Below are 21,057 nucleotides of genomic sequence, written 5' to 3'. Positions count from 1 at the left end.
TCGGGACAAAAGAGTGTTAGGAATTGCTCTGTTCAAAAATGAGAACTGTTCTTGGTTATTGGCTTTCTTCTGAAGCGTCTAAGTGGCTGACGCTGAAATTCACTTCATCTTGCAAGATCCAGTGTATTAGTTCAGCCATCATGACACTGCGGTATGGAACTCCAGTTTATAGGAACAACATCCAGCGGCTCTATCCACGTTGCAAACGAAGCAAAATTAAATTTGTTTGTTTGTTTAACGTCCCAAAGCGACTCAGGCTATGAGACGCTGTAGTGGAGGACGCAGGAAATTTTGACCACATATGATTATTTAACGTACACTAACATCGCGCAGTCCAACGGAGCCGAGCTTTTCGCCTCCATCGAAGAGCGGCTGCCGCAGCCGGGATTCTATCGCGAATCCGTGGGCACAGTAGCTGCCGAGTGCTCTAACAACTGCACAGGAACGGCAAGCCAGCAAAATTAAATTGCGTGCGTATGTATGTATGTATGTATGTATGTATGTATGTATGTATGTATGTATGTATGTATGTATGTATGTATGTATGTATGTATGTATGTATGTATGTATGTATGTATGTATGTATGTATGTATGTATGTATGTATGTATGTATGTATGTATGTATGTATGTATGTATGTATGTATGTATGTATGTATGTATGTATGTATGTATGTATGTATGTATGTATGTATGTATGTATGTATGTATGTATGTATGTATGTACAGCGCGTGTCGTAGAATGTTTTTCTTGGCTAAACCACAGAATCCTTGTAGCACAAATTTTGTACAGAAATGGCATTTGTTCGTCAGTATATACCAAATTTGTTTGGGGCACTTGCCTGATTCAGTCAGAAGTGTAACGTTCCCATCGAAGTGTTAGGGGCAAAGCAAGATACGCCGTTGCCCCAGCGATGGCGCTGGTAGTGCGTAGTGGTGGTGTTTGCAGCAACTCTGTCATAACGAAAGGAAAGGCGTTCTTTGTTGGAAGGTTGTTGCAGCAAGCAGCAGATGGTGCTACCAGTGTCATCACTGGGGCAGCGGCGTGTCTTGCTTTGCCTCGGCTACGTACGATAGTAGCATTAGACTTCTGATCGAATCAGGCAAGTGCCCAAAATTACGTCGGCGTCGGTTCCGGCTCAACAGTATAATTGCTAGTCGGTTCATAATGCTTCCGAAGGTGGAACCAGCGAAGACGGACGCAGGACAACACACACACACACACACACACACACACACACACACACACACACACACACACACACACACACACACACACACACACACACACACACACACACACACACACACACACACACACACACACACACACACACACACACACACACAGACACACAGACGCACGCACACACTAAAAGGAAGGAATACGTTTAGATTTCAACGATACGTCAATGAATAATGATACTGGAGCGCAAAACAGAAATACAATAAAATTCGCAGTCGACAGGATTCGAACCTGTGCGGGGAGACCCCAATGGATTTCTAGTCCATCGCCTTAACCACTCGGCCACGACTGCTCGACGCCTTGGTTGCGGCTTCGGTATGGTGCAGCTACTATTTTTACACGCCTCGCATTGAGGGAGAGCTGGGCCAAGGTCGACAGAAACGTGACGGGGGTGTCAAGGCACACTCCGTGGCGTGCTCCTAAGACGTCGGCAAATGTGCGCACCGTATTCATTTTAAAACAGCGAACAATGTGCGACATATAACGATATCGGCTCTCTTCCGTATAGCGTTCTGGCAAGCACCTTTGCCTGTTTTGCTCAGAACAAAGGCAATGCCTATCTGGTCATTTAGAAAATAAAAAGTCTTTAGCAATGTAGGTAGGAAGGTAGGAGTGTCGCTTCTGAAGCGTGGCCAGTGCGAGGGATGTTGCTATTATGCTCGCCCCTTTTTTTTTATATTCATTTAATGCTGCTATAAACGGGTTAATAACATTTCGTTTTTTAAACAGAATTTGGAACCCACTCTTCTGACCATATGAAACCTCTTTGCTGTGTAGCCACCAATCTCGCAAAGGCTTTTTTTTCTCTTTATTTTTTGCTAAAGCCCACCAAAGATTAATGCAGATCAGCATTGTTATCTTTAATCCCTAGGGCCCCAGGGAGAGCAACAACTTTGTCTGCATCGGCATCCGGATGGATACCGTCATATTCAAGTATAAGATCTTCAAATGCTTTTACAGACTTACCACACCCCGCAGATGTGTAAACTTTAAGTTATTTTTTATTTTTAGCGGCGCGCTTTACAATAATGAAACTCGAGCTTGAGTTATAAAGCGATACCTTCCAGATCTGTTTTGCCAATTTCAGTATAGTTCCGCACTGTGCTTTTTCGTTATTTTATTATTACAGTTTTTACCTTCTCCGTTGTGTACCTTAGTTCAGGCTCTATTTCTTCACCCTTGTATTGTATACTTATTCATTAGTGTCTTAGTCTTTTCCGTACATTTAAGTCAACGCGTGTTCAGAATAAGTATTGTCGTGACGCTGGGGCTACGTCGACCCGGCCTTCACTTGGTAGCGTGCAGAGACTCGGGGTTGAAGTAGGATTGAATCTTCGAAGTTGGTGAAATATGTACAAGCAGGTTTAATGGCACTTTGAGAAAACTTATTTACAAGATTATTTACACGAAAAAGAAGGGTACATCAGCAAAATGGCAAGCGTTAAGAGTTCATAGCGAGAAGCGACTGGATGAGCCGTTTACCCAGGGCCCAGAGCGACATTTCGTGCTCTGCAGCGTCCTTAAAACCCCCTATGTCCAGCCCCTCTCTGAAGATGCTGACCAACCAAATCCAGGGCACGCCCCTCAGGTATCGGCATCCAATCGAACACATCACTGCACTGATGGTCTGAAGCACTGACTGGTCCGGCATTCATTCGTTGGGCGTGATCACTTGTTGGCGGGAAAAGCTTGGGAACGGCGAGGAGAGGAGGTACATTTCTATTCTTCAGCAAAGAAAACACAGGCTGGTTCTGACAAGTGGTTTTACTTCTCAGAAACCCGAGTGCACGTGGCGCCGCATCCGCTCCCAGCATTGTTCGTTTTCGACAATTGCAAATCTTTCCTGCATTCCTGGGAAATCACTTAATGGCTGTATGCGTCATGCTCCTTTCTTGTCCTGCACGTCAGCGGACATGTCACTCTGTCGTCTCCTTTGGAAAGTAGGCATTCCTCACTGGACGATAGGGCTTATCGACTGGAAGGGTGAACAAAAGAAAGAAAGCACTTCCTGCATTTCCCGCAGGGGGACGTTTCTTTGTGTTTTTCCAGACGTTCTCTTGGCAGGGTCAATTTGGCATTTGCAGAGTGTCCACAAAGCAAAACAAGCTTACAAAACAGGATTCCTGGAAACAGGCTCACTTAGAGCCATTGGACCATCACCACATATTCACAGCACTTAACCATGCCCACAGGCGAACAATAGAGCGCGCAAATGCGGATGCTTGGTCGTAACAGCCTCCTCCCCCGCCAGAAGAGTCTCGGAGGGCAGCAGTCCCAGCTGCTGCATGAAGAGACGACTTAATGGCCTGCACGTGAACGCTTGAAGCTCGCTGTTGCTTGTCGCGTTGTCTTGATTGTTGTAGGCCAAATTGCTCGAGCTGTCTGAAACTCAACCACATGTCGAAGCAAGCACTCGGCTCCCGTCTGAAGAGACCAGGTTAAAAGAAAACTGCCATTGTTGTTCGAGAAAAGCCCACTCTCAAGACGTTCAGGACCCACGTATTCCTAGAAAACCAAACGTGCTGCTTTACATAGCCACACATATACAAGCGCACGAAAAAAAAAAAACCTGATTATCAATTTGGATACATGGTGAGGAACATCTCGGACCGCTTAGAAAGAGCGGCTAAGCGCGTCCGCATTCCCATTTAACTTCCCCTTTTTGTATCTTATTTCAAAATTGTACTGCTGTAAAATCAAGCTCCACCTAAGAAGGCGACTGTTCTTCGATGTCGCAGTTTGCAGCCAAGCCAGGGGACAATGGTCCGTCTCTACGGTGAATTTGGCCCCTCCAAGATAGCACTGCAATTTTTGAATGGCCCATACAATGCAAGCGCACTCTTTCTCTGACGCGCAATAAGCCCTTTCTCTAGAACTCAGTTTTCTGCTCAGGTAGAGCACGGGGTGCTCATTACCGTCGTCATCTCTCTGGCAGAGAACAGCACCTAGCCCTCGATCACTGGCATCACACTGGACCGTGAATTCTCGGGCATAGTCTGGAGCTCGCAATACCGGACGGCTAATCAGCACAGCCTTCAGGTTTACGAAGGAGGCTTCCTTTTGTTCGTCCCAGACTACATTTGTCGGTTCTGTCTTGCGGAGAGCGTCGGTCAGAGGGCTAGCCAAAGCTGAATAGTTAGGGATGTAGTGATTGTAGTACCCAGTCAGACCTAGGAATGCTCGAATTTCCGTCTTCGTGCTCGGCCGCGGATAGTCTGCTACCGCAGAAATCTTAATCTCGCTGGGTTTCCTGAAACCTTGACCTACATTGTGACCCAAGTAGTCCACGGTCGCCCTTGCCAGGCAACATTTCTCGGCCTTTACGGTTAGTCCAGCTTGACGCAAAAGGCTCAGTACAGCTCTTAGATGTACCATATGGTCCGCCCATGAGTCGGAAAAAACCGCAATGTCATCTAAGTAAGGCACTGCGAATGTTTCACACCCCTTTAAAACCCTATCCATGAGTCGGGAAAAACAAAATGGAGCATTTTTGAGCCCGAAACTCATCATTGTTGGCTGGTAGCTGCCCGTCGGAGTGACGAAAGCCGCGTATCTGCTGGCGCGTTCAGTGAGCGGTACTTGCCAGTATCCTCGAGTAAGGTCCAGCGTAGTCACATATGCCGCTCTACTGACCTGTTCTACTCTCTCCTCAATATTCGGAATAGGATACACTTGATCCCTGGTGAGAGAATTTAGCTTTCGGTAGTCTACCACAGGCCTAGGGTCTTTACCTGGAGCTTCTACTAAGATCATAGGCGAAGCATAATCGCTTTCCGAGGGTTTTATTACTCCCAATTCCAGCATGCGAGTTACTTCCCTATCCAGAATTTTTCTTTGCCTTGGAGAAAATCGGTAGCACCTTGATCGCACTGGCACGTCTGAAGTCAGCTCAATATCGTGCTCAGTCAAATCAGTTCTGCCTGGCCTGTCCACGAAGCAGGCCTCAAACTCTGTTATTATCTCGCCCAGATCGGACAGCCGGGATTTCTTTAGTTCTCCTCTCTGCTCCGTCTTTTTGAGAAGCTCCTGAGCGTTGCTTCCTTTTCCGCTGAGGCAAATCAAGTTGTCCCCCATCTCCTCGGGAAGGTTTAACGTTAGATTTACCACGGCTTCCCTCTGCACATAAGGCTTCATAAGATTGCAATGATAAATGCGCACTTCTTTACGCCTACCGGGAATTTTCACTGCGTAGTTAGTGTTAGAAAGCTTTGCAACGACTTCAGCCGGTCCTTCCCACTGTACTTCGAGCTTATTCTGCCTTGAACTTCTCAGCAACATCACCTGGTCCCCGATACAAAACGTCCTTTGACGGGCTGTCTTATCATAGTACACCTTGGAACGAGCCTGGGCTGACTTCATGCTGGCCTCAACGAGTTCCTTAGTGTTATGTAAGCGATTCAAGAGGTTCAGAATGAATTCTACTACTGTTGGGTCTTCTCCGCGCCCCTCCCAGGCTTCGCGCACCATTCGCAAAGGTGAGCGCAGTGACCTTCCGTACACCAACTCGGCTGGGCTAAACCCAGTGGATTCGTGCGGCACTGACCGCAAAGCGAAAAGCGCTGCAGGCAGGCAGGTATCCCATTCGCGCTTGTTTTCATAGCACAGTCCCCTCAGGACTCGTTTGAGAACAGAGTGCCATCTTTCTACGCTGTTGCTCTGCGGATGATGGATCGAGCTATGCACTACCTTAATGCCGCATCGCTCGAGAAATGAGGTGGTGAGGACACTCGTGAAAACGCTACCCTGATCACTTTGGACCTCGGAAGGGAATCCAACTCGTGCAAACACTGACAGCAGCGAATCCACTACACTCTCGGACGTCACCTCGCGCAGCGGAACAGCCTCTGGAAACTTTGTGGCTGGGCATAACATAGTGAGGATATAACGGTACCCTGACTCTGTCACAGGAAGTGGCCCAACTACATCTATTACTAACCGGTGAAACGGCTCGGTAATGATTGGTACTAACACCATCGGAGCTTTCCACTTATCTTGCGCCTTTCCAACCCGCTGGCACGTGTCGCATGATCGTACAAAATTTTCCGTGTCCTTAAAACATCCAGGCCAATAGTATTCTTGCAACAGCCTCTGCTTTGTTTTCCTTATTCCAAGGTGACATGACCACGAGCTGCCATGGGAAAGTCGCAGTAAGTCTCCGCGGTACTTTTGGGGAACGACTAATTGGTCCCGCTCTACTCCGCGCTTATCCTTGAATAAGCGATACAGCACTCCCTTTCTCATCTCAAAAGAAATGTTCTTTGCTGTCTTAGTGGCGCGGTGGCGCTCTCTTATCTCCTGTATCTTGGGATCATTGGCTTGCTCCATAGCTAAGTCCTCTCGAGTTCCACTTAAAAGTCTCGTGAGATTACTAGACACTGGCGGCAAGCGGTTACTCTCAAGAACGTCCTCATTCCGCGTCTCATCAAGCTCACTTTCAAGTTGACATATCTGAGATGCCTCGCTCTCAAAGTTTTCTGACCTGCTATCTTCCGCATTTACCACTGTTTTAACTGCCGTTTCCTCCGCTGTGGATTTTTCTGGAATGAGCAGTGTAGCTAGTTCTCATGCCCCTCTTTCGCAGCAGCATGTCCGATTTGTTGGAGAACAAATACGGATAGCACTTAGGAAGCTTTCCTGAAACGGCAGCCTCGGTTGTTAATTCGCCGAAAGGGCCCTCGATGACCACGTTCGCGATCGGCAAGCACACACTCTGTTCCTCAACTACCTGTCGGATCCATGCACACTGTCCTGTATAGTCGGAAGGCGATACATACGCCGGATGGACAACATCCATCGTTGCGGCCGAATCGCGCAGTACCTTGCAAGGCTTCCCGTTGACTACTAGGTCATGCAGGTAGGGTTCTAAAAGCTGCATATTTTCATCGCAGTCCCTGACATACGAGAAAGCAATTTTTTCTTTCCGGCAGTTGACGGCAATGTGACCCTGCTCATTACACCTAAAGCATGTGAGCGGCTTCCTAGCCTCAAACTTATTCTTTGTGTTCTGCGCGTTGGTCACTTCCTCACTTTTCTCACTGCCGTCCTTTCTAGGGAATTTGCCTGAAGAAACCTTCATTTCTTCGTTTCTAACTCTTGCAAAGTGCCTTTCCTGACGGTTATTCACACTCAACTTGGGATTGCGGGGCCTATCCACTGCTGGGTTGCTGAATTGTCGGCGCGAAGCATACTCCTCAATAAGTTCGGCAGCTTCAGTTGCCGACTTAATTTCGCCTCGGTCCTGTAACCAATTTCTTTCTTTTTCTGGGAGGCAGTTATAAAACTGCTCCAAAAGAATTCGCTCGACTACAGCGTCCCTATCACTGTAGGAATCAGTGCTCTTTAGCCACTCGCCCAAATTAACTCTTAAATTGTACAGGAATTCAGGGTAACTCTCGTCCCTGGACTTAGTAGCGTTCCGAAAACGTTGTCTGAACGCCTCGGCGCTAAGCCTATACTTTCTCAGAAGGCAAGCTTTGACCTTCTCGTAGTTGTCCGCGTCCTCCTTGCTTAGGCGCGCGACAACCTCCGCTGCCTCGCAGGGCAGAACCGTCAATAATCTCTGAGACCAAGTGTCTCGCTGGAAGGACAGTTTTTCGCAAGTTCGCTCAAAGTTAGCCAGATACAGACCGATATCCCCTGATATCACATATGGCTGCATGTACTTTGACATCTTGAAATCTGCCTCCTTGTTGAGACGAGGTACCGCTAGCTGGGGACAATCGCCCGACCTCTTGCTCAACTCTAGTTCTAATTTCCGGAGCTCAATTTCTAGCTTCTTTTCCTCTCTTTCCCGCTCTTTCTGCTGTCTGAGCTGTTCCTTTTTTTGCCCGATGAGGTTCCATGCTTCACTGAGCTCCTCATCATCGGTTCCCAGATCAGTGATTGCCTTTATAATCAAGGGTTTTCGTGCCAAACCACTTGTATCAATTCCCAATTCCTCACACAATAGCAACAGGTCCGGTTTCTGCAGCTTTTGTAGGTCCATGATCGCTCCGAGTGTCGGCTACTTCCAAAACAACAGTGCAAACTACCAAACCTAAAGGCGTTTCAACACTTTTTACCAGTTCTAAATTCTAACCCTGTTCTAGAACCTGGTCCACATCAGAAGAAAGCCAAGCACTCACCCACACATGCGATCGATGTTCCGAGCTGCCCTCTTGTTGGCCGATTGTTGCGCCTGCTTGTTGCTTGAGATGCCACCTCCGATCACAAGATGTGGCTTGTAGATTCTGATCCACCTCGAATCACCAGATGTTGTATCTTGTAGATCCAGATCCCACCTCCAGTCATCAGATGTTGTGGCTTGTAGATTCAGATCCCAACGCTGGACACCAGTCGTTGTGCTTGTAGATTCAGATCCCACCGCTGATCACCAGTTGTCGTGACGCTGGGGCTACGTCGACCCGGCCTTCACTTGGTAGCGTGCAGAGACTCGGGGTTGAAGTAGGATTGAATCTTCGAAGTTGGTGAAATATGTACAAGCAGGTTTAATGGCACTTTGAGAAAACTTATTTACAAGATTATTTACACGAAAAAGAAGGGTACATCAGCAAAATGGCAAGCGTTAAGAGTTCATAGCGAGAAGCGACTGGATGAGCCGTTTACCCAGGGCCCAGAGCGACATTTCGTGCTCTGCAGCGTCCTTAAAACCCCCTATGTCCAGCCCCTCTCTGAAGATGCTGACCAACCAAATCCAGGGCACGCCCCTCAGGTATCGGCATCCAATCGAACACATCACTGCACTGATGGTCTGAAGCACTGACTGGTCCGGCATTCATTCGTTGGGCGTGATCACTTGTTGGCGGGAAAAGCTTGGGAACGGCGAGGAGAGGAGGTACATTTCTATTCTTCAGCAAAGAAAACACAGGCTGGTTCTGACAAGTGGTTTTACTTCTCAGAAACCCGAGTGCACGTGGCGCCGCATCCGCTCCCAGCATTGTTCGTTTTCGACAATTGCAAATCTTTCCTGCATTCCTGGGAAATCACTTAATGGCTGTATGCGTCATGCTCCTTTCTTGTCCTGCACGTCAGCGGACATGTCACTCTGTCGTCTCCTTTGGAAAGTAGGCATTCCTCACTGGACGATAGGGCTTATCGACTGGAAGGGTGAACAAAAGAAAGAAAGCACTTCCTGCATTTCCCGCAGGGGGACGTTTCTTTGTGTTTTTCCAGACGTTCTCTTGGCAGGGTCAATTTGGCATTTGCAGAGTGTCCACAAAGCAAAACAGGCTTACAAAACAGGATTCCTGGAAACAGGCTCACTTAGAGCCATTGGACCATCACCACATATTCACAGCACTTAACCATGCCCACAGGCGAACAATAGAGCGCGCAAATGCGGATGCTTGGTCGTAACAGTATTAACTACCTTACCTTCTCACCCGTTTTCGTGTAGATTCCCTCAACAGTTTTTCATAATATATTTTACTATGTACAGCCTTTGTCAAAAGTGTAGAGCCCGGGGGGTCTACTTCTGAGCCGTGTAGTTTAGCTGATTTAGCATTATTGGAGGTCCTTTCCATAGGAGAGGGTAGGGCAAAAAATCTTCTTACTCTCAAGAGATTTGGAACATTGTAAATACATTACAAGTCGCACGAAGTGGCTCAGAAGCAGACTCCTTGGGCTCTACACTTTTGACAAAGACTGTACTTCCTGTGCTTCAAACGATACACAGCACGTACCCCTCTATTCAGTCGTTATGGTTTAGCCGTGTTTACCTAGTGCTACTCTTCCAGCAGCTTTCTGATTTTTGTTTTAATTTGGAGTGTTCGTCAACCCTCCGAATTCCAATAAGTAAGCCATGGCACCATTATTTCATTACAGATGCCTCTGCTAGCTGTAGCAGCAGCACAACCTCCTGTCGGTTAAGGGAAGGAAAAATGAGACGAGGAGAGATAAAATATGTTCCCAATTTGCGAGACTTACTTCGTTCACAGTTTTGTAAGTTAACGTCAACAGTGCTCTCGTCACTTACGCCACAAGGTTGTAACCATACCCGAACGCTTCTGTTCCTAAAGCCAGCAGCTCATTACCGAACCAGCCGAAGCGCGAAGCTAAAGTGGTTTCGAGCGTTCCCGTTTATTTCTGGAATTTCCTAATACCAGAGCTTTTCCGAACTTGCATTTACAAAACAGCATTATTAGAACTCACCTTTACTGCGTTTGCCACTTTTCATTTTATTTGTTTGCCGTGTTAGAGGAAATGGTATTTTATTCTCTAAGAAAAGTTCTATAAGTAAGGCAAAAGGAGAGGTGTCAGGGGGCATAGAGCACCACATTCGTGGAGCTTCCAGGAATTCATAGGAGGCCCAACTGGCTTCATAAGTTCTTGTCCCGGTTTGCGTTAGATGCTGTATTTGGAAATTAATCCAACCTACTCATAATCGGACAAAGTGACCCGGGACAGTGGATGTGAATGCACTATGGGATACGCGATGAAGCTTTAAACGGTTGGCTGCAAAACTGAAGTGGCTTACAAAATAATAATAGAGTCGGGTTATGCCGAAATCCATTAAGATGGGTCCGAAATACGTTATTAGGCATGTCGCTGAAGAATAAAAAATGGCTGGGGTTTAGCTTTTGTTAAACCGAGTATGTTGCTATAGCTTCACGCGGCGATGCTAGCTAAAGCATTGAGTTCTGGTTGTAAAGCTTTTATTGAATGACCATGTCACAAAACGAGAGAGTAGCCAACACCGGAAACGATTTTACTATCCTTTCTTGTATGAAGAGGCTTCTTTGGTCGCTAAAGACGTTGGTCTTGGTTTCAATTTTGGTCACACGCAGGGATGACTGGATTAGCTCTCTTTGTAACCACAAGTCTATACACGATCCCCTCTATGTCGTAGAGTTGGGCTCGTGCAGTGGTACGTGGAGGTTCAATCGTTGTTGAACTTCTTGCCTGAAACCCTTGTCTTTACTTGGGTCCTTATGAAAGTCTCCAACCACTAGCAGTAGTTCTCGTTGAGTAGATTCACTTGGCACTCAAATCATGAGAACAGTCAGAGCTTGTCTTTGATTGGCATACTTGGGATCGATGACAGGCTACCATCGTTTTATTCTGACTGTCCCTGTTCTTCGGCTGGAGTCACAGAAGTGGACGCTGCCTCTAATGTTCGACGTTCCCGCCTCGCAGCGTCGTCACGACGGCGTTTCGCAAGGTGGTCCTCACGTTGTTCCGCTGTTTTAGGCCGCTCTCTTAGCTTTACTCAAGTCTAGTATCTTTCTTAGACTTTGTGCTCAGACGGAAATGTCCGCTGGATCGCCCGAAGCATCCAATGTTTCTACTGTACTTGGTACGACGACTCACTTGCTCTTCCTCCTGCTCCATGGCGTGGCTTTGGCCTGAGGCGCACCGCGCCCCCTTAATACTCGGGCCACATTGCACCGAGTCACATTGCACACATCACGTCTGACGCACAGCGCCCCTGCAACGTAACTCCCGCTTCCAACGCTCTCACTTTGATCTTTTATCTTTGAACTTGACCTTAACTTGACTGTGGTTCAGCACCTGGGATATACACGGTGATCTGGGAAACACACGAAACACTCGGCGAAGTCCGGCTTTCCCCAACGTGGTGCAGCTGTCGCCTCAAAAAAAAAAAAAAAAAAAAAAAAAAAAAAAAAAAAAAAAAAAAGAGGGGGGGGGGGGGGGGGGGGGAGGCGAATTTTTCCGCGTGAAAATACATGAAGGTAACGACTAAGACGGAGCGCACTGAGCAGGATCAAAATAAGGAGCCATGGAGGCGAGGAAACAAGCGTGACGCGTGCAACAAAATGTTAAGTACGACCGGTGGCCCCCAAGCGGAAAGCCACGAAAGCAGCAGAGCCAACTAGGCTGAGCGTTCCTCCCAAAAAGGAAGTCCTGGGTGAGGTAGGCTCTGACTTTGGGCATAGCTCGATTTGTGAGCCATAATAAAAGATATTTCACCGGGCTCGTATTTCATGCTCACACCAGCCTAAGGTGAAAAATGGACGTATAGGTCCTTCTCTGAGAGGCACATGGAAGCATGAGAACGCTCTGATCAAGCGAAAATATAGAGCCTATCATCAATACGAACCGATAAGGAGCCTTCATGACACATGGCGTTTTCATGTTATTAACAGACTTAGTGCTCGTTTAGAACAATAATTAACTAAAACGCTGAAGATAATAGAGTTATTTTGGGGTTAATTTCTTCCCTGTATCAAATAATCAATATTTACGCCAACGATACGTAGGAAATTATAGTGTCCTCTCTTAGAAAATATTTATTATTTGCCTACAAGCTTTATTAAACTTTCTCCGCTTGCTCGGTGGCAAGAAAGCGCTTGCGATTGCCGCCTCCGTGCAGCTGACGTGAGCGGAAATAGGCGCCTTAAAACGTAAGTTCAAACTCCGCCGCCATCTGCAGACCCTTTTTTTCACAGAACTAGAACATAAAGTCTTTTCGCCGCATGCAACCCCAAAAACCTATAGGCAGCCTTTATAAAAGGCGCTTTGAAGAACGAGCTCTTATCAACTCAGGAGAGGATGCATCTGTCCGTAATTAGGTATTTCACCGCTGTCGCCTGGGAGTCTTTAACGCTACCGTCTTTCGATAGGCACCCATAAACTATACAACGACGTGTTATCGGGTTCACATGCTTTAAACATGGCTCCATCCGAGTCTGGAATGACACCACGAGTTTACGCGACGTGTGACGACTTGTGTTCCGCGCTAATGAGGCAGCCATTCTTGACGCAGGAAGAGCTGATCGACGATTAAAGAAGCTCTTATCAGGTCCCTTGTGCATGAGTGAAAGTACGACGTTTTGTTTTTATCTTTTCAGCAGCATTGTTCGCTGAATACTCGGTAAGGTATTGTTAGCTTCACGCTACTCAGAATAAACGCTTTTGTTGCGTTGCCATTCGCGATAGCAGAAGGGATGCTGGGCAGCCTTTCTATGTGGAGCCCTGCAAATTAGTGTGTCGCAATAAAAGGCTACAATAACTCCCTCCGTCTATTCTTCTTTTTAAGGTCAAAAACGTTACTCGCTAGATGGAAATTCAGTCACACATTTCACTAAAGCCAAAATGTTATTCGTTATAGAAAGAAAAGGAAGCAGTTCAAACAGTTTGGTTTGCATTTCAGTTTATTGTTTAATTCGAATTAACGTTTATTACGACCTACCCTGTGCCTTTTTCGACACACTGTTGTCTCTCGACTTTGGTTCATGCCGATTACCTTCATGTGCTGCCAGGTATCAAGGACGATGTTTCACAGAAGCTGCTGCACGTCATCACCCTCAGAACTAATCATTCAGTAGATGCGGTGGAAATTCAAAAGTGTGTAGTTTATTTAGGCGAAATTCTGTATTGTCGTGTACACATGCAGCTTTTTCGCTGCTCAGAATACGAGGGTTTTGCATTGCGATGCTAGCACCTATTTGTGCTAAAAATAAAGGTCGCCATCGTGTCATGCCTCTAAAGAAGAAATGAGCCCTTTATCGAGTGCGTGGCGGTTACGATTAAATTAAAGGCAAAGTTGTGGAGAAAAAATTATGGGGACATTTAAGCTCCGCCTTTAGTAGTATGCGCCATAACGTAGGCTGCCACCCCACTTTATAAACTCCCGTTTCAACCAAGTCGTATGAACGCTCTTTTATGACCTAAGGCTAAGGTTAATGCAAGGCATAGAGTTCCTTACGCTAACTAAAGGGAAAGCTGAGGGCGCTGCACTTCAGCCACCATGGGCGCGCTAAGAATCATGGGCCGGTGTGCTACTTGTTGCGGGACAGTCGGATTTTCTCGGGCACGTGGAGTGGCGTTACTGCGATGTTTCTTTTTCGTCATCATCATCTGAAGGTGCGTACATAGACCGCGAAAGCCATAGTAGCGAAGGCGCAAAACCAGACGTCGGCAATAAATGGTTTCTGTTTCCCGAAGTGCCACTAAAAACTTCCTTAAGTGATTGCACAACCATGAATATTTTCATAACGTTTTTTTTTATTTGAAAGTTTGCCTATTAAGTGCGAAATATTGGTATTTGTGCTGCTCAAAATTAAGCCAATAGGAGAAAGAGCCATCGCTTATATTGGATAAATATCACACTGACATGCTGTTTCTCTCTCTTTTTGCAATTTATAGTCACAATATTCAAACTTAGGACACTATTTATGGTGGAACAACGTTTATCTTTACATTAGTTTTGGCCAAAAGTTGTAGTTCTGCACTCGGTAACTCTCCAGCCCATGATGCTTTGAGAGCGCCCATGGTGGCTGAACTGGCCGTCTGGAAACTCCATGTAAACTCCCATAGACGGCAGCACAGCTTTCCCTCTAGGTAAGAGTAAGAAACTCTATGATGCAAGGGCCCTGGCAGGATGATTCTGACAGCATCCTCCAATAGGAAAGAAGAGGCCCGAGTTGGCAGGCCCTGTCAAACGTAACTTCAGGCAGCTCTACGTCCAGACAGTGCGCGGCTATGTCGGCTGCCAGCTGCCGCCTGGCCACGGCATGCTCCTGACTTTTCACTCACAACGCTGTCAACGACGTCGATGCCGGATTTTCTGGCGAACGGAGCCTTTACAGCTAACGTGCAATAGAAACTACAGAAAGAAAAGCATAGCGGTTACAATAAATGTTGCAGCGCATTTGGCAGTCATTCTCAACGAATAAACCGCCAACTACTTGTATCCCTGAGAAGGATAACTGTGCGTATAACAAATTTCTCGTATCAGTACTCACAAAGATTCCTACTTTGTGTTTGGCCGGAAATTAGCTTATGTAAAATGAAATATTTGTGCACAAATCAAGCTATAGCGTTGGCTCACCCTATACAGCAGTAAGCATGTAAGAGGTAAAATTTGCAGGATTGTTCAATACTGATTAAGAGCCGGAATTGCTTTCCGACCTTATCTGACTCAAACCTGCGACGTTATCGAACTCGAACGCAAGACTTTATTGGACTGAAATCCAGATGTTGATACTCCATTTTCATTATCATCACTGCGATAATTGTCACTACCATTGCTATCAACGCTACCACACTCACTATCCCTATATATTGCATTACATACCCCTAAATATCGCCTAACACCATTAAAATATCATATACCATTATGAATATCACCATTACTGTCGGTGTCACTCATATCACCACCATTTTTGCCATTACTATACCTACCAAGACTCTTAATTGGGCTGCATACTGATATAGTGGCTAGCGCACAAGGAAGATGCATACAGAAATTTGAGGAACATTTCCGTGTGTCCTGCCCTCTACCTTCTGTAAGCATTTTCCTTGTGCGCTAGCCACTCTGCCCGAATCTAAACCAATCATGATTGTTTTATTTTACAAAACTGTTAGCCATGATTGTATTACTGTCTCTAGCACTATATATCATTATCTATCACTATCACTGTCATAAGCACTATAATTATGTATTATATCGCTATCATTAGCTGTTACTAGTGTCACTGTACCTATTATCTCTGTCGTTAGGCACCATTACTACATTACTATTTTTTACTTTCTACCTATATGATAAACTATCATTATCTAATCTTGCATTATCACTGGTATCTATTATTTATCAACTGTTACCTAATTTCTATTAGTAATGAGTTATTTTCTATGATTAATCTGCACGTAACACGTAATCGATAATGCATTTTGAGGTTGCACTTTTTGTGGACGCCGTTCCGCCGACGCCACTGACGAGCCAAGAAAGGCTTCGGTTTAATAACGAGACTCTCATACTCTTGAGTGAATTTATTTTAAAGAATATAGATCGACACTAGATATCCAATCTTTGCTATTGGCTCATAAGTGAGCGAGATAATGACGAACCGCGGCATTTGGTTGGGAAAAATATCTATACGTACGCTGAAACAATCACGTTTCCTTTGATCGTGCGAAGAGTGAAGCGTAAGCAAAAGAAAACTTTTTGAAAGCATTTGAAGCGGTAAGCATGTAATGCGTAACAAAGATACTGAGCTACCGGAACGGAACAATAACGCTTAAGCTTCGGAGTAGTTATGCTTCACTCCAGCGAATATCTCGGAAGTGCCCAAACAAGAAATTACAAAAATCTCTAAAAGCAACTTCCCTATTTCGTATCACAAAATCAATTCATCCCTCTGTTTTGTATTTGGCCGTAGGTACATAATCTAGCGCTTACGTACATATGCCCACATAGCTTTTCGAAGCACGAAAGTAAGAGCAGAAAGTATTTCGCGGCAATCTATGCAAGCAACCACAATATTAATGGTGTGGCACACTCTTCCATATGCGACCTGCATAATCGCGATTTCTCAATCCTTGGTAGCGTCTCAAAGGAGTGAAGAAATTCTCGCTTTTCGTCCTTTTGGTGTTCCGTAAACTTTTGTGTGGTACCTGTAACTTTTCTGTCGACATAAAGGATCCAGATCTGCCTACCGTTCCACATAACGTTGAAGATGCTAGAAAGTATGCGAAGAGGATAAAAATAGTTCGGGTACGTGGATCAACCAACGCGCCTCAAAATAAATCCTTCTTTCAAAAGTTTGCGAGTATCGTCATTGAATTTCATGTGCTTGGTCGGGAAATTGATGGCGGCAGCGTTCGTGCGTGATTTATGCAAATGTAGCATTTTTTGCGCTTGCCATCATGTTAGGCGAAGCTCGAAGCAACAGAGCTTATTCAATTGCTCTTATTTTTACTGTTTCAGACATTATTGTGTCAACTTCCAAACATTGGGGTGGGGGCTATACTATGAAGAAAAATATTTTCAGGTTTTTTAATTCTAGTTTTAAATATATCCTGCAGCCCATTTCTTGAAACTTTAGCTGCCGTATGTGTGAAACGCGTTTATTATATTAGTATTCTCGTAATGATTGGCGTTCCGTGCTTTCAAATGCCATTCTCACCTGGCCTTACCAAATGCAGCCTTTGAAGGTATCTGTCCTAAACCTGAATGTGTGTTAATTGCTCACTTAGCTACGGAATGCGATGTTGCTCTCTCTAGTTGCCAGATAGCTGCATCAGTAAAAAAAAAAAAAAAAAAAATTCCAGACTGCTTCGGAGTGAAAAGTGGTATACGAGTACATGCATAGGGCACTGCGCTTCAAGCAGGCACTGCAGTGAATATTAATGCAAGCTACGCTTTTGGCATATAGAAGGACGTGATAGCAAATACGTTATTGTTATTGAGAACAGAGCGTCGTTAAACGATAAAGGTACTCAAAAGCACGTAAACGCAGAATAAGCATATCTCCACTATTTGGCGATTCCTGCAACTGCGCCCGACCACAATCGTTGATCACATTCGCTTAAAGCGCTATGACAGAAGTGGACAAGTATCATAAGAGAACCGACCACGACTTCAACTTATTGACAGACATCCTAACGTAATAGTGGTAGAAATCTCTGTTAAGAGCTTAATGGTGAAAACCTTTGCTCTTTCTGCTCTTCTACCGCTTCTCTATACGTCTTTTGTCTACATCTTCGCGTACACCATCTTGAATGCTTCTGTACTTCATTTCTTTCTTTTTATCGTTAGCTTTGTCGCTGCTCGACATGCGGAAATGAAGGCCTAACTACCCGATAGGAGAAATTATGTAGACGCCAGAACGTATTGCACCGTCTTGAATGGGAAAAGTATGCGGATCTCAGAATCCATTGCGACGTCTCTCGGACAAATCTCGCGGCATCCCGCGGAATCTCATGAAGAGATATAGCGAATACATCTGACTTCATCATGAGCCCAGAAAAGATTTCGCATTAAAAGACGGGGTTTAATAAATGCCCCAGCATTGTAAGATATATGGGGTCGCCGGTTAGTAAGGAGTACCAATCTTCGACGCTGCCTTTCGGGAAATTGAGACGTGAGTTCTGCGAGTCCAAGAGGAGACTACTCAGCGTCAGTGAAATACACCATGGTTAACCGAACTTTTACTTTCAGAAAATAACCTAATAGGTTGAATATGGAGGCACACACTGGTGCCAGGTCTCACCAATGTGACATAAATTCAGAAATAGCTGCATTTCAGCCATTATCCTTGTATATAAGCGCCGCAGAGATTCAAATAAAAGAACGTTTTTGTCATTTCCCATTCACCGACATGCAGATCAGAAAGGATGCGAACAGCACGGCCACAAAGAAGGGAAAGTAACGAGAAGTCAATCTTGCCAACACACAGCAGGGAACAACTACCACCCAACATACATCAGCTACTGTGCAAGTATCAGCGACATTTCAGTCTTGTCTTTTGCAAATAGCCCATGACCTTACTGCCTGCGAAGAGCTGACGAACACCACGTATTCATATGATACCAAATATTATCAGAAATTCGAAATAATAAGTGCACTAAAAAGGCATTCCGGCGGCAGATGAACATAAAGCATTCAAAAATTACGAGACACTTAGGCGACTAAAGTGCTGAAAGGCGAAAGCTTGAGTGCCGAATTCTGCTACGCATTTTTTGCGGTGGTGAATGATGCTTCCACTAAAGGGGGTGACTATACTGTTTTACATTCCCCCCTACCTTTACGGCATAGTACATATGCACGCTGAGAATTGTGACATATACTGCGCCTTTTCTATCCTGTAAATCAATTTCAAACGCCGCTGATGCCTGCGGTACTAACGCCTCCTATCAGTGTAAGGCGCGGCATTATTGAGTACACTTAATCTCATCCTTTAAAGGTATGACGAAAGAGCGTAAACTACCAGCCCAGATATAAAGTCACGCTTCAAACAAGTCTTATGAATGTGCCTGCGCGTCGAAGGGGTAACGAGAATGCAAAGGGTTCTGGCAGGCTGATTCTGCTTATATCCCCCTCTCATATGAAATTTGGAGAGACCCGAGTTCGCAGCTCCTGTGCCCGACATAGGGGTAACGTGAATTCAAATGTCATGGCAGGCTGATTCAATAGCAAATGCGTGACACTTTTGCTGACAACAACGATGAGCCATTAAAGACTGTCGCCTTAAAACAGCCTGTGTTGCAGAAATTGCTCTCTTGCCTTTGAGCATTATTCATGAAGAATTAGGGAGACGCGTTCTTTTGAAAAGTGACGGCCGCCAATTATTTTATGATTATTAGTTGCCAGGCACTGTAGCTTGTATCTACCTCTGAGAGAAGATCAGGCCATGCTTTTCACTTTTTTTCCTCACTTAAAGCACTGACTCGTTCAATGCCATGCGTCGCCGGTAAGCAACTGTAGATAACTAGACCAAGGCGTGTTGACTTTTAACAAGAAAAAACAAACAAACAAACAATCAAACCACAAACAATGTATATATATATTCCAAAATAAGGATACACCGCTTCTAGCGGAGAGCAACATTAACTTACGAAATGACAGCAATGCTACGAGTGAGGAACATCTAATCAAACAATTTTATGTTAGAAACAGAATTAAACAGGTGTTTCAAAATGCGAGCAATATTCCAATGACAGAATCGGAGTACACATATAATTGACTGGGGGGAGCGCGGCGGCAGTCCATCACCGAAAGACGCAGCGGGGCGTTCCTCGAAGGCGTTTGGCCTTTCGAGGCCGCTAGCGTTTTAGGGGATGAGGTGCGACGGCAGCTCCGGAGTCCGAGAGTACGTGAAAGCTCGGCTCCTTTTGAGGGGCGGACTGCTGTTGAGATCTGGTCGACTCCTTTTAAAGCCTTCGGTAATTGCCACGGACACACGCGGACGGTGCCTTGACCCCATTGTTGCAGTTAAAAAAAAAAAAAAATAAACACCCACACAGGATGAGCGCAAAGCTCACGAAGAGCGGACGGACCACACTTTGACACTGCATGGCCGCCATGTTGGGTTTGAAAAAGTAACACACAACCAAAACAACCCGCACGTACGCCACAAATTCGGCTCTCCTGGGACTCACCTCGCCAGGCTGTAAGGGTGATTTTGAGGGGAGAAAAAGTAAAAAAAATAGATATAGTAAGCAGTACGTTCACTCCGGATCTGGTGAGGGGAGAGTTGGAGCTAACCAAAAGTATCTGCTGTGCGGAGGCAACGAGCACTTACTCATTTTGGCATGCCCACTGATCGACACACATACAGGCTCCGTGGACATGTTTGCGGAAACGAGAATAGCGCTGTTTTGTATGCACTCGTAGAAAGACAAATTGAGGGATGCCGCAAATTCTGTGACAGTAATGTGTTGGTATTGCTCAGCAGAACATATGACAGATGCGTTACCAGCACAGTACTAATATTCGAGGGCACACGGTACATTAAATGGTCGATCGCAAAGCCCAAACTATCAGCCACGCACAAACGAGGACCAAGAAAAACACTACAGATAAGTTAAAGCAGGTACAGATCGGTATCTGCTTTCACTTCATGAGGAACTAGTCCTACTCTAATGCGCTCAGCTAATTTGTGATGCTTTTTTGAATATATAAAACGCCAGCTTCGTGACGTCCGCGTTTGCGTGAGGCTAATGGACAGCTAAAACCCCATGGCGGTGAACTAAGCCTGAATACGCAAAAAATACCGAGCATCGCATCGTTGACGCGGGCGACGAACACAAACCTTGCAAGCCATCGGCCAGCCATTGGTGTTGCCGCCACAGCCTCACTGGGATGTTTGGCGGCTGGCGTATGGACGTGACGTGATCCAGGTACGCTGCGTGTTTGGCATTCTCGATATCGGTGGCCGGAGAGACGGAGTGCAACGATGCCATTAATATCTCGTCGACATAGATCAAGTTCCTGGATCATTTGATTGCGGAGGCGGTTGGGTAATGTTATTAGCGATATTTTACTAGAAATCAACCACTCTCCCGCTGAGAATAAACGTTACGAGATCTTCCGAAATACAGTCACGCATTGTCACGCACTTCCTGCGG

The 21,057-nt window shown here is 45.6% G+C and overlaps 1 non-coding gene across 1 annotated transcript; it reads right to left on the bottom strand.

Annotated features, from left to right (window-relative positions):
- Nucleotides 1-1,455: 1,455 nt before the first annotated feature.
- On the bottom strand, nt 1,456-1,537 carry TRNAS-AGA (transfer RNA serine (anticodon AGA)). Its single transcript has one exon. It is a non-coding gene; the product is annotated as a tRNA-Ser (tRNA).
- Between the last annotated feature and the right edge of the window lie 19,520 nt (nt 1,538-21,057).

Source organism: Amblyomma maculatum, chromosome 1 (assembly GCF_055883805.1).
Source record: "Amblyomma maculatum isolate TAMU_Amacu chromosome 1, ASM5588380v1, whole genome shotgun sequence".
Classification (NCBI taxonomy): Eukaryota; Metazoa; Arthropoda; class Arachnida; order Ixodida; family Ixodidae; genus Amblyomma; species Amblyomma maculatum.
Note: the sequence above shows the minus strand (reverse complement) of the source record. Positions and strands in the feature narration are given on the sequence as shown.